General features: G+C 37.4%; 1 long non-coding RNA gene across 2 annotated transcripts in view; it reads right to left on the bottom strand.

Moving 5' to 3' along the window:
• Nucleotides 1-13,393, bottom strand: part of LOC103884918 — a 34,494-nt gene that overhangs the window by 14,667 nt on the left and 6,434 nt on the right. Inside the window, exons 3-4 of one of the 2 annotated variants that reach the window (XR_002522417.2) lie at nucleotides 8,655-8,762; nucleotides 7,625-7,857 (exon numbers count right to left, since the gene is read on the bottom strand). This is a non-coding gene — a long non-coding RNA (uncharacterized LOC103884918). Of the gene's footprint in view, nucleotides 1-7,624; nucleotides 7,858-8,654; nucleotides 8,763-13,393 lie in introns of those variants that run through there. The other variant, XR_002522416.2, reaches the window with a different exon arrangement.

Here is a 13,393-nt window from a genome sequence, read left to right on the forward strand (position 1 = left end):
TCTCACTCTGTCACCCAGGCAGGCTGGAGTGCAATGGTGCAATCTCGGCTCACTACAACCTCTGCCTCCCGGGTTCAAGTGATTCTCATGCCTCAGCCCCCTGAGTAGCTGGGACTACACGCATGTGCCACCATGCCTGGCTACTTTTTTGTATTTTCAGTAGAGATATGGGTTTCACCATATTGGTCAGGCTGGTCTCGAACTTCTGACCACAGGTGATCCACTCGCTTTGGCCTCCCAAAGTGTTGGGATTACAGGCATGAACCACCACACCCAGCCCGAAAATATTCTTCTTAAGCTCACATGTAATACTCACCAAGATAGGGCACATTTTGGGTTGTAAAACGTATCTTGACAATTTAAAATGTAGAAATCATACAAAGTATGTTATCAGGCAACAATGGGGTTAAACCATAAATTGATGACAGAGAGATAGCTAGGAAGTTCTCTAATACTTTGAAATTTAAAAACATTCCTGTAATAGCATACGGGTCAAAATGAAGTCTCTTGGTAAATTAAAAATTATTTTGAACCAAGTTCAAATGACAGTAGAACTAAATCATAATTGTAGATATAGCAAAATTACTGCTAAGGAAGCAATTTATAGCATCAAATGTACATATTAGTAAAGAAAAAAGACATAAAATAAAATTGACAATATAAACCTCCACCATAGGAAAAGAGATAAGAAAGATTCAGTCTAAAGCAAGCAAAAGACATAAATAACAGAAATTAGAAAAAAAAATTGATGGTGGGACTGTAAACTAGTTCAACCATTGTGGAAGACAGTGTGGCAATTCCTCAAGGATCTAGAACTAGAAATACTATTTGACCCAGCCATCCCATTACTGGGTATATACCCAAAGGATTATAAATCATGCTGCTATAAAAACACATGCATACCCATGTTTATTGCGGCCCTATTCACAATAGCAAAGACTTGGAACCAACCCAAATGTCCATCAATGGTAGACTGGATTAAGAAAATGTGACACATATACACCATGGAATACTATGCAGCCATAAATAGGATGAGTTTGTGTCCTTTGTAGGGACATGGATGAAGCTGGAAACCATCATTCTCAGCAAACTATCGCAAGAACAGAAAACCAAATACCGCATGTTCTCACTCATAGGTGGGAATTGAACAATGAGAACACTTGGACACAGGAAGGGGAACATCACATGCCGGGGCCTGTTGTGGGGTGGGGGGAGGGGGGAGGGATAGCAGTTGGAGATATACGTAATGTAAATGATGAGTTAATAGGTGCAGCACACCAACATAGTGCATGTGTACATACGTAAAAAACTTGCACATTGTACACATGTACCCTAGAACTTAAAGTATAAAAAAGAAAGAATAAAGGAAATCAAATTTGCAGGAAAATAAAAAAAAGAAAAACTAAATAAAAATGAACAAGGAAACAATAGAGAAAAATCGACGAGACCAAATTTGATTCTTTAAAAATATCGATAAATTCATAAACTATAGACAGACTAACAAAGAAGTAAAGAGAGAAGACACAACAAATTGCCAATATCAGTAGTGAAAGAGACATCATCACTACTGGGGTTACAGACATTAAGAGGGCAATTAAAGCTAACTATGACGAATTCAATGCCCACAAATTTGATAACCGAGATTAAATAGACCAATGACTTGAAGGACAAAAATACCAAACCTCACACAAAGAGAAGCAGATGTTAGGTGGCACCTAAAGAAAGCACCGAAATGTTTTATAGGCAAATTCTACCAAAAATTTAAGGAAAAACTAGAACTACTTTTCCACAATTTCTTCTAGAAAATGGAAGCCGATGGAATACTTTCTAACATCATTCTCTGAGGCCAAGATAATCCTAACAAACCAAATAAGTGTTACAGGAAAGAAGAACTACAGATAATATCTTTCCTGAACATAGGCATAAAAATTCTCAACAAATACTAGCAAATCAAATCCAACATTGTATTAAAAAATCATACAACACAGTGGGATTTGTTCTAGTTATGCAAGGCTAATTTAACATTAAAATACTAATCAATTTAATCAACTACAGAAACAAACAAAAAAAGTGTTCTAACCATATTAGTTGTAAAGAAAAATCATTGGACAAAAGACAACACTCATTTGTGATAAATACTCTCCATAAAGCAGGAATAAAGTGGAATTTGCCTAATTTGATAAAGAATTTCTACAGACAACCTATAGCTAACATCATACTTTGTGAGAAACTGGATGCTGTCCCCATAAGACTGTGAATAAGGCAAAGATACAATCTCTCATTCCTCCTCTACAGCTCACTGGAAGTCCTGGCTAATGCATTAAAACAAGAAAAGAAAATCAGGCATAGAAATTGGAAAGAAAAAAGTACATTTGCCATTATTTTCAGATTATGTGATTTTTTCCTGCATGGAAAATCTCAAATAATTGGTGAAGAAAACCTTTTGGAACTAATAAGTGAACAAATAGCAAGGTTTCAGTATAAACAGCTAATACATAAAACTCAACTGTTCATTTCCAAAAAACAATTGGAATTTAAATTTTTTAGAAATAGTAGCATTTTCCATAACACCAAAAAATTTAAAAAACTATAAATTTTACAAAGCATATATAGGATCTTCAGGTGAAATACAAAATCTCTGATGAGAGAAATCAAAGATGTTAAGAAATGGGAAGATATTCTATGTTCATAAGTTGGAGACTTACTATTATCAAATTGTTAATTCTTGTCAACTTATTCTACAGTTTCAGCATAATTCCAACCAAAATTCCGGGAAGGCAATTTGTAGACAATGACAAATAGATTCTCAATTTGCATGGAAAGGCAAAAGACCTAGAATAGTTAACACAATACTGAAAAAGAAGAAGAAAGTTGGAAGGCTCGCATGACCTGATTTCAACTCTGACTATAAAATTAGTCAATGAGGTAGTGTAGCAATGGTGAAAATAGACACATAGATCAAGGGAACAGAATAAAGAAGCAAGAAATAGGCTTATATAAATATGGTAAACTGATTTATGTAAAGAAACACAATTAATATCATGAAAAAGAGTAGTCTTTTCAACAAAAGGCACAGGGATAGTTGGAGATACATATTTTTTAAAAATGAGCCTAGACAAAGATCTCTCATTTTTCCCCAGAATTAACTAAAATGCATTTTTGCCCTAAATGTATATCAAAATTCTAACACTTGTAGACAAAAACATAGAAGAAATTTTACATTATTTTTGGTTTGGTGATGGGCTTTCAGATAAAATGCTAAAAGCATAATCCATGAAAGATAAACATTAGAGTGGAAAATATTCAAAGGAAAAATGTGTACTCTGTGAAAGACAGTGATAAGATAATGAAAATTAAAGCCACAGAGTGGAAAAAAAATTCATAAATCACAGAATTTTTGAGACTCAATGATAAGACAAATAATCCAATTAAAAATGTGCAAATGACCTGAACAGACACCTCATCAAAAACATACACACATGGCAAGTAAGCAAAGGAAAAGATGTTCAACATCATTTGTCATTAGGGAATTAGATACTATTCACAACTATTAAAATGGTCAAAACAAAACAAAACTGTCAATCCTAATTGCTGGTGAGGATGCACAGAAGAGAATTCTCATTTCCTATTATGGGGAATGGTAATGGCACAACCACTTTGGAAAACAGTATAGCAATTTCTTACAAAGCTAAATATAGTCTTAACATGCAAACTAGCAATCTTACTCTTAGGTATTGATCCAGCTGACTTTAAAATTTATGCACACAAAAACGTACACACAAATGTAGTAGCTTTATTCAAAATCACTAAAAACTAGAAGCAGCAAAGCTGTCCTTCCATAGATAAATGGGTAACAATCTAGTGCATCCATACAATGGAATATTATTCATCAATAAAAGAAAGAAAAGACAAAGATGAGTCTTGCCAACTGGACAAGAAACACACTGTACGAATCTAGTTACATGACATTCTAGAAAAAGCCAAATGAGAGAAAGAGTGAAGAGATCAGTGGTTGCCAGGTGCTTGAAGGAATAAGAGAAAAGTTGAATAAATTATGTACAGGGTATATTTTAGGGTGTGGAACTATTGTGTATGATGCAATAATGGTGGATAAAAGATATTACTCCTTTGTCAAAACCCACAGAAATTTAGAGCACAAACAGTGAAGCTCAATGCTTGCAAATGATTTTTAAAAACTTTAGGAAGTCAAAAAAAAAAAAAAATCCTTGGATGGACTGCATGATGTGTTAAAGCAATTTAACTGTATTACGAATGTATGAAACAATCTCCCCAAAACAGATAAGGAAAAAAGTTTCCATCCTAAGCATCTTTGGATATTAGAGTTTGTAAGAAAAAGGCACAATAAATTGGACATAGCTCCACACTGTGTAGTTGATAAAATTATTTTACAGGAGGCCACAGGTTAACAAACCTGTTATTGCCATACACAAATACTGGAATTGAAAAATTAGGTAAGTGGATGGCAAGGGTTGGCAGTTAGGTTTCTCATGATTGGAGTGCAAAATTGCAGATGAGCAAAGGGAGGATATGGGAATTATTCATGAGGTAATGGGGTAGAGTTGAAGATACCAGTACAAACATTCAGTATAAATAGAAGCAGATGGCTATGTCTAAAAATACCTACAAATATCTGATGTTTCATGTGGGGGTTAAAATACACTATAGTTTTTGCTATGTCAACTGAGAGGGCCAAGAAGCAATGATACCCCAAATCTTGGTTTCTACGTTAAGTCTCTATAAAGTAAACTTTGGAGAAAGGGCTAGTTCTATGACTGGAACTAGAGATATGCAAGATGTGCTTAGAGTATCCTATAGAGCCAGGAAAAAAAAAAAAAAAAAAGAATTTCTCAAAAACAAGCAAGCAAATGAGCAAACAAACAAAAAACACAATGATAGGATATGTCAAAGAGGTATAGAAGCCAACAAAAAGAACTCCCTGTGCCCTAAGCTGGAAGAAGCTAAGCAACAAACACAGTACTATCAGATTCTAATCCAGAGTATAAAGTAAGCATCAGTGAGTCCATACCAATGACTGATGAATAAGTAAATGGGCAGAGTGGAGAAGTCTTCCATGCAGAGGAATTCCAAATAATCTATGTATATGCTCCACCTCTAAGGTATGACACCTCACTCTGTAAGTGTGGGCTTTATGTAGTGACTTCCTTCTGGAGAGTGCAGTAAGAAAAAAGGGGGAAAAGAGTAACTTCACAGTGGAAAAACCTAAGAAACATTTCCTCAGCCAGGAGACCAAGGTCAACACTAGCAGTGACAAGTCACGTGGGTAGTATGGCCCCTGCATGAGATATGATAAAAATAGAACTTTATCTCCATGGCCTTTCTTCTCAAGTTCCACAACCTCGATCTAATTGTGAAAAAAAAAAAAATCAAATACATTTCACTTGTAAAGGAAATTCAACCAAATACCAGACTAAAACTTCTCAAAACTCGTCAGGTTATTGAAAACAAGATATGCCTGAGAAACTGTCACAGCCAAGAGGCAACTAAAGAGACAAGACTATTAGATGTCATGTATTCAGGACACAATCCTGGAATATAAAAGGGAAATTAAGCAAACAACAAAGGCATTCTTGATAAGGTATGCACTGTACTTAATAATGATGTATCAGTAGTGGTTCATTAATTTTAATGTAAGATGTTAATAATAGAGAACACTGGTTTGGGAACTCTGTGTACTACCATCACAATTTTTTTGTAAATCTAAAACATGCCTTATTTTTGAATGAAGAGGAAGTCAATGAAGGATGGATGCTTACCCTAAAAAAATAGAGGTAACATGGAAGAGATAAGCAAGACAAAAGCAATTCTACTTTAAATATTTAATCCCCTGAGTAGAAAAAGACTCATGGGGCTGGACACGGTGGCTCACGCCGGTAATGCCAGCACTTTGGGAGGCTGAGGTGGGGGGATCACCTGAGGTCAGGAGTTCGAGACCAGCCTGGTCAACATGGAAAAACTCTGTCTCAACTAAAAATGCAAAAATTAGCCGGGCGCGGTAGTGGGCGCCTGTAATCCCAGCTACTCGGGAGGCTGAGGCAGGAGATTCGCTTGAACCCAGGAGGCGAAGGTTGCAGTGAGCAGAGATCGCACCATTGCACTCCAGCCTGGGCAACAGAGCGAGACTCAGTGTCAAAAACAAACAAACAAACAAAAGAAAAAACTTTATCACTTTGTGTTCGCTGGGCTAGAACAGTTATTAATGCACCTCTAATTTTTCTTTGTCTTTAGGGTTCCTACATAATCTGATTATCACCACCATGAGGGCCATCATGAGGGTCACCTTTGCTATGAAGGTGTTGATAATGGCCCTCCTATAATGCTTATGTGGGTCAGGCACTAGTTTTAAGGATTTATCCAATTAATTCCAGGTATCCCTTCAAACACCTTAAGAGGTATATTCCATGATGAAATTGAGACACAGAAAGACTAAGTTACTTTCCGTAGATTACAGTCAGGTAGTGATGGAACCAGGCTTCAACTGTCCAGTTCTAGAAGGCAAGCATATATCCACCATGCAATTCTGCTTTTGATGGGCAGCCTGACCCCAAAATAACAATATTCTGACCTTTAGGGAAGCAAAGGATCTGCCAGTTGTTGAGTATATTATGGGACTGTCTGGGAAAGGTGTATTTCATTTTTGTGCTGTAGTAATGAACAAACAATAATTTTTTGAACTGGATCAATTACTAGAACACAAGAGGGCTTTTGTTACACATGGACCACTTCTAAACGTCATCTCATCTACTTAGCACTAAAGCATCGGGCATGGAAATGGTAGAGAATCGTGCTGGGCCTGCTCCTTACAATGACTCCGTCACCCGAAAAACATATGTTTGGCAGTTGAGGGAATACATTACTTCAAAGGAAATAGTAAAAGGCAAAGGAAAAAAAGGCAAATGTGTGTTCTCCAATTATTTACTTGTAACACATGTTAAATGATTGTAATATGTTTGTTTGCATGTTTCGTTACTAGGAACTTTTACCTTATCTCCAAAGAAGAGAAGACAGCCAAGTCACAACATGTCTTGACTCTTTCTAAGTAAGTCATTTATGAGCGATGGGTGTAATGCTGACTCTGACTCTATTAGCAGCAAATCCTGGCTACTTAATACTGAGAAATAGCTTCCAGACGCTTAATAACTAGCAGACTGGTTCTACTTAAAATGACTTTGTGAGCAATACTTGTTAACTCTGCTTGTCAGGGTTCTTCAGAATGGGCAGGCCATCCTCCTAGACCAGCAATTAGTCACTCTAGAGAAGGTTTGTCTCATCACTCCAATCCCAAAAACATGTTCACCAATTTTGAATGAACCAATGTTCTACACTGACCCAAGAAACTGCTGAAAAATGATTTTATGCTATTATGAGTTAGGACAGTACAAAAGACAGAATTTGAATTTTGAAGTAAGGATGTAAAATGTGACTCTGACACTTGCTAATTGAGTGACTAATTATTTCTTTTCCATGCATTTCAGTTGTCTTATCAAAAAATTTGAGAAGATAACCCACACTCTACAGGATGATGTGAGAGTTGAAGTAAACCTGTGTTGGAATATTCAGTCATTATAACAACGTACTCAGTAGAGCAGAATCGAGTTGTATTTATTCATTTACTGCTTTCTGCACCATACCTCCATGATAATGAGATGGAATTAGATCTAGTTGAATCTCGATAGTAGGATTTCACAGTAGTCCTTAGAACCAGCATTTGAGGAAGTAAGGCTTGTTGCCATGTGACAGAGAAACCTAACCAATTCATTAGCCATCTGGAAACCGTTTTCTCTTATTCTAAGTAGATGCACAACCCCCTTCCTTTGGCTGAAATGTGAAAGAGAGTAAGCAGTTAGATTGGAGTGGCTACCTGAAGTAGGAATGAGACTTGTTGGAAGAGTCACAAAAAGTTGGCAAGATAATCAAAAGCCAGAACAAACAATGTCCTAAGTGAAATGAGAGATCATTTGGATATATACAGAATCATGAGCACTGCTGATATCTACTGAACTCTTGGTAGCTTGTTCCTTGTTTGACATCTTACATGTAATCCTCACAACTACTCTATGTTAGGCAATCACCATTTTTATTTTTCAGATGAGGAAAATGGAGCACTGCAAGATGCAACCGCGTGTCCAAGTTCGTATCTCCAGTGAGGACCACAGCTCATTTCTGCCCAGAGAAGGATCCTGGGTCCTAAACCACGATGCTCCCCTGCCCCTCACATCTGGGTAGACTCTGAGCATCCTGAGGACAATGCAGATGGTTGATTCAGATTTGCTTTGCTGTAGCTCAGCAGCCCAGACTGCCAAATCATAAATATTTCTTAGATGAATGCTGTCTAGGTTGTAACTGTTTGACCCAGGAAATGTCAAGATGAAATGGGTGCTTGGGGAGCATTAGTCTGATAGAATGCAGGTTGGTTGGACCAGAAGCGTGGGAGTTGAGATGAGAACTAGAACGATATCTTAGGAAACTATTACAGTGCACTGATGTGAGGATAGCTGAGGCAGCCTGAGAGCTTAACTCTCATTTTCCATTGCATATAACACAACTTAACGAAGTCATAGAAACAACTGTATTGCACCAGTTTTCACAATCATTGTCCACTTTCCATACCTTACCTTTTTCTCTGTGGCGATGGAGACTTCTGCCTCACCAGCAAGGTTCCTCAGTGGTAGAAATTTATTGCAGGAGCCATCCAAATTGTCACAGAAAGGTGCCTTTAGTGACTAAAGAAGACCACATTCATATTAAATATCCTACAACTTCAAGGTACATCTGCATAAGTTACCAAGTTTAGGCTCATTCTTACACAATTAAGAGTTTCACTATGGTTTTCCAAATACGATTACTAGCGTTGTCTTCCAGAATCAACAAAAGGATGTGACTATGGTGGTTCTTTCCACTTGAGGCCTTAAAAAAATGCATGTCCATTCATTTGTTCAGCTTCTATGTCTCATGTACCTACTACATACCTGGCATTCTCCTTGATTCTAGGAGCAACACGAGGTCCTTGCTCTTTAGAAACCTACATGGTAGAGGGATAAATAAACAATATTGCTCCTTGTTATAAGTCTTCCAATTGTTTGTCATTTTACTTAGGAAGAAATCCAAATTCATCAGCATGGCATAGAAGGTCCACCAAGATCTCACACCTGCCTCCCTTTGCAGTCCCCTAGTCTATCTCCTCCTCTGGAATTCAATTCTCAAGTCATGCTGAAAGACACGTTTCCCCAAATGTTTCATATCTCTTCTGAAATGTTCCGTGTTTTTGTCACTCCCAGGACTTGGAGCAGATTCCTCCCCCTTCATTGTTCACCAGCTGCTCATCTTCTGACACTCAGCCTAAATGGCCAACCCTTCTCTGGGAAGACTCTGTAAAGGCCCCAGCACCCATTCCATGTGACTACTTCCCCTTTCTCTGCCATAATGGTTGTGACAGCGTCTTATAATCACCTCATTTGAGAATGAGGATTTTATTGTTTATTTCTGTGAACTCCCAATGACTTGAACATAATGGTATCTCCTCAATATATTTCAACTGAAGGAAAGAAGGAGGGGAAGGATGAAGAGAGGGAGGAAAGAATGGGGGGAGAGATAGAGAAAGGGAGTAGGTCAGGTCTTTGTCATTAGTTTATACTGTGATTAAATCCTCCTCTTCCCTGTGGAGCAGTTCTGTCCTTATTCCAGGGACAACCAAACAGGAGGTAATGAGCACCTGACCTCAGTTTATGGTGGTATAGCAGAGAGAGACAATATGGAAGAAATCAGAATGGGATAATCAACAATAGCTGGTGATAGGTTCAACAATTAAATAAAAGGAAACAGTAGTTTCCTTGTCTTGTGACTAGAAAAGACAGAGACTAAAGAGTAGAAGCCATATCTTTTCATGTCTATTAGTGAGAGCTGGGTGCTTGGGTTTTCTCATTTAAATCAAAGTATTCAGGAAAACATAAAACATGCATTATTTTAGAGCCACACATGAAAGCTTTAACATACATACATAAGAATAATCACTATGTTAAACTAAGTTACAAATGTATAGACCATCCAAAAGCTTCCCTGCCAAGATTCAACTGAGAGTGTATTTAATAGAAATCACATCTGGTCTGATGCGGTAAACTCCTTGCCTGTGATTCACTCCTCTTGATGAACAAGTCTTGAAGCCTATCTTCAGATTCAGGGATAACCTCCAGCTCAAAGTCTGAATTTTCTTTGGAAGTATGTTCAAGGTTTTGAGCAATCCATCATGTTGTTATCAGATTAGAAATGAAACAAAAGGAAACAACTATGCAAGAAAAATAGTCAGGATCTGTTCTATGAGAGTCAAGTCAGGGTTCATGAAGCCACTGTGATCATACTCTAGGGCAAGCTTGTCCAACGTGCAGTCCACGGGCCATACATGGTCCCAAACGACTTTGAATGCTGCTCAACACAAATTTCTAAACCTTCTTTAAACATTATGAGATTTGGGGGGGATTTTTTTTCAATTCGTTGGCCATCATTAGTGTTAAGTATTTTATATGTGGCCCGAGATGATTATTCTTCCAACGTGGCCCAGGAAAGCTTAAAGATTAGACACCCCTACCTAGAGATGTAAGACAAGAGACCTGGGAAATATGAAAGCATTGGTGGGTGGCAGACTTGCTGGAGACTTACTTGAGGAAAAGCTAGTGCCTGATCAAGAAGCTGCAATTCACAAAGAAACTGGAGCATGCGTTTGTTTTCATGGAACTGGACACGATGGGAATGACTGCTTAAGTAACTGAGACATTTCACAAATGGGACAGTTTCACCCTGAGGGAAATCTTTTAGATTATGTTATTGCCAATACTAAGGCATTCCAAATAGAATAATTCTAGGATCCCAGAGGGTTCCAATTTTGTTTGAGGATTGCTGTTAAAATTACACTCCCAGAACACTCCTGAGGCCTTCCTAGGTTAAGAAAATGGACGTCTATTCCAAGAGTCTCCTCTTTATCAGGGGATGATTCTTACTAACTTCTGCCACTCTGTAATATACCCATCCCATTATTAAGTTGACATATATTTCCTCAGCTTATATTGATGTGCAACTGGGCCTATAACCCTCAAAACACTTGGGAGTCTCCGAGCCCCCCTCCCCCTTCTCTTACTGTTTTGTCTGGCTTTGTTCCGTTTGCTTCCTCTATTTGTAATAACTTGTATTATTAGAGCGCCTTTGAGTTTACAATGCTTTCAAATACATTATCTCATCTGGCCTAAGGATTTGGCACTGTTGCTAGGCACAAGCAAGCATCTGGGATCTCTGATTTACAAGTCTATCATTAACTCATCATCAAACAGTCACTGAACAGCTACTGTAGGTCAACCACTACATTGGGTTTGGTGTGACCTGTGGGAAGTTGGAGAAAAAAAAACAAAACAAAAAATGATATTATGATAATATTAGCTTCAACAAATTTTAAATTAAAGAACTAAAACGGCTATGAAAACTCAAGTTTCAAAAAATACTACTGTTGTCTGAAATTTCACCCCGACTGTCTTCTGTCATTTCTCTACACAGAAAATACATAATTTTCTCATAATATCTGCTCATTTAGTGGTAGTCAAATGCAAATCAGGCTGGGCACATGGGCTTATGCCTGTAATTCCAGCACTTTGGGAGGTCAAGGTGGGTGGATGGCTTGAGGTCAGGAGTTCAAGACCAGCCTTGCCAACATGATGAAACCCCATCTCTACTAAAAATACAAAAAAAAAAAAAAAAGCCGGGCATGGTGGCATGCACCTGTAGTCCCAGCTACTCGGGAAGCTGAGGCAGGAGAATCTCTTGAACCCAGGAGGTGGAGGCTGCAGTGAGCTGAGGTTGCACCACTGCACTCCAGCCTGGCAGACAGAGCAAGACTCTGTCACAAAATAAAATAAAATGAAATAAAATAAAATAAAGCAAATCAATCTTTCTAAAATAGTTTAAATGAAATCTAGATCTCCAAAATTGTACTCACTAAAAAAAGAAATCCATAGATAATTTGACCATAATACTCACTTTAATAATAGTTCTTCAGGAAAAATGATAAATATGAAATGCATGGATTGAGTATAACTTGGGCTCACCAGCTTCAGAAATGTAAAAAATGTAGACATGGGCCTTAGAATTAAATGCAGGTCACATATACCTAATCTTCCACTTCCTCAGAAGGGATGTCCTACATGGCTGCAAATCACACTTTGAGATACTAAAAATTAATATTATTAAGAGTCATTTAGAAATGTTAAATTATAAATTGTCAAAATTCTAAATATTTCTATTAGAAACAACATTTGCTGTTCAATTAGAAGTTTTAAGCTGGATACTTTGTGAAATTTTTAGTTTGGGGCACCCATCTAGCCCAGAACAGAAGTAATTTTTCATTCCGAACACAAAGTCATTCACGAGTCTTCAGACAAAATTGGCTTCAAAATCATATAAGATATTTTAGCCAATTAACTTTCACTATAAAATTTATGAGGAGCTTGTCCAACACTAGTATTTATACCAATAGTTACAAGTCAAAAAGAAATAACTTCTCTAGCATTTTCTTCCAGAAGCCAGATAAAATGCATGAAATAGTTTAATAATAGACTATTTCAACCTCTATTATATTAAACTACTTGACTAAGAGTATTTAACCTACAGCTTTCATAAATTGCCAACAAATAAAAAGAAAACAACAAAAACAAATGTAAAGGAACAATGTCAGGTGATACTAGAAAATATCCCAGGAAGCAGCAACTAGAATAGGGTCTGGTAGTTAATTTTCAGCTACTCAGAGTATATTGGTTACTTATAAGAACTAATTTGTAACCACTGTTGAAGTGTGCTTTTTATGCTAATGAGGGAAATTATGTTTTTGCAATGAACTTGGACCATTTGCGTGGGAAAATACGCTTACTTCCATCTCACACTAATGGGAGTTTCTCATTCATCCTGGGTTCCTCATCAAAGTAGGTTTTCCTGAGTTGGAGATAATGCCTCTAGTAGAAAGTCTGTGGGTCACACCTAAGTGCATTCTTGTGGATGCTACTTATGAGAGTTGTAAATCCAGGCAGGTATTTTAACTCTCTGAGAACATTTCAAATGGGCTTCCTGCTGGTACCTACACCCATACCTATCCCTATCCTATGTGGAATTCGATGCCTACATTTATTCTTATATCTACACCTGTACCTATATCTCTATCTATACTACACCTATAACTATATTTATATTTACACCTACACCTATCCCAAATACACCTGTTTCTACACGTATACCTACACTTATGATGACATCTACACATACTCCTACACCTATACCTACACCCATACTTATACCTCCAACTACACTTTTGTCTATACCTACA

The sequence above is a fragment of the Papio anubis genome, chromosome 5 (genome assembly GCF_008728515.1).
Source record: "Papio anubis isolate 15944 chromosome 5, Panubis1.0, whole genome shotgun sequence".
Classification (NCBI taxonomy): domain Eukaryota; kingdom Metazoa; phylum Chordata; class Mammalia; order Primates; family Cercopithecidae; genus Papio; species Papio anubis.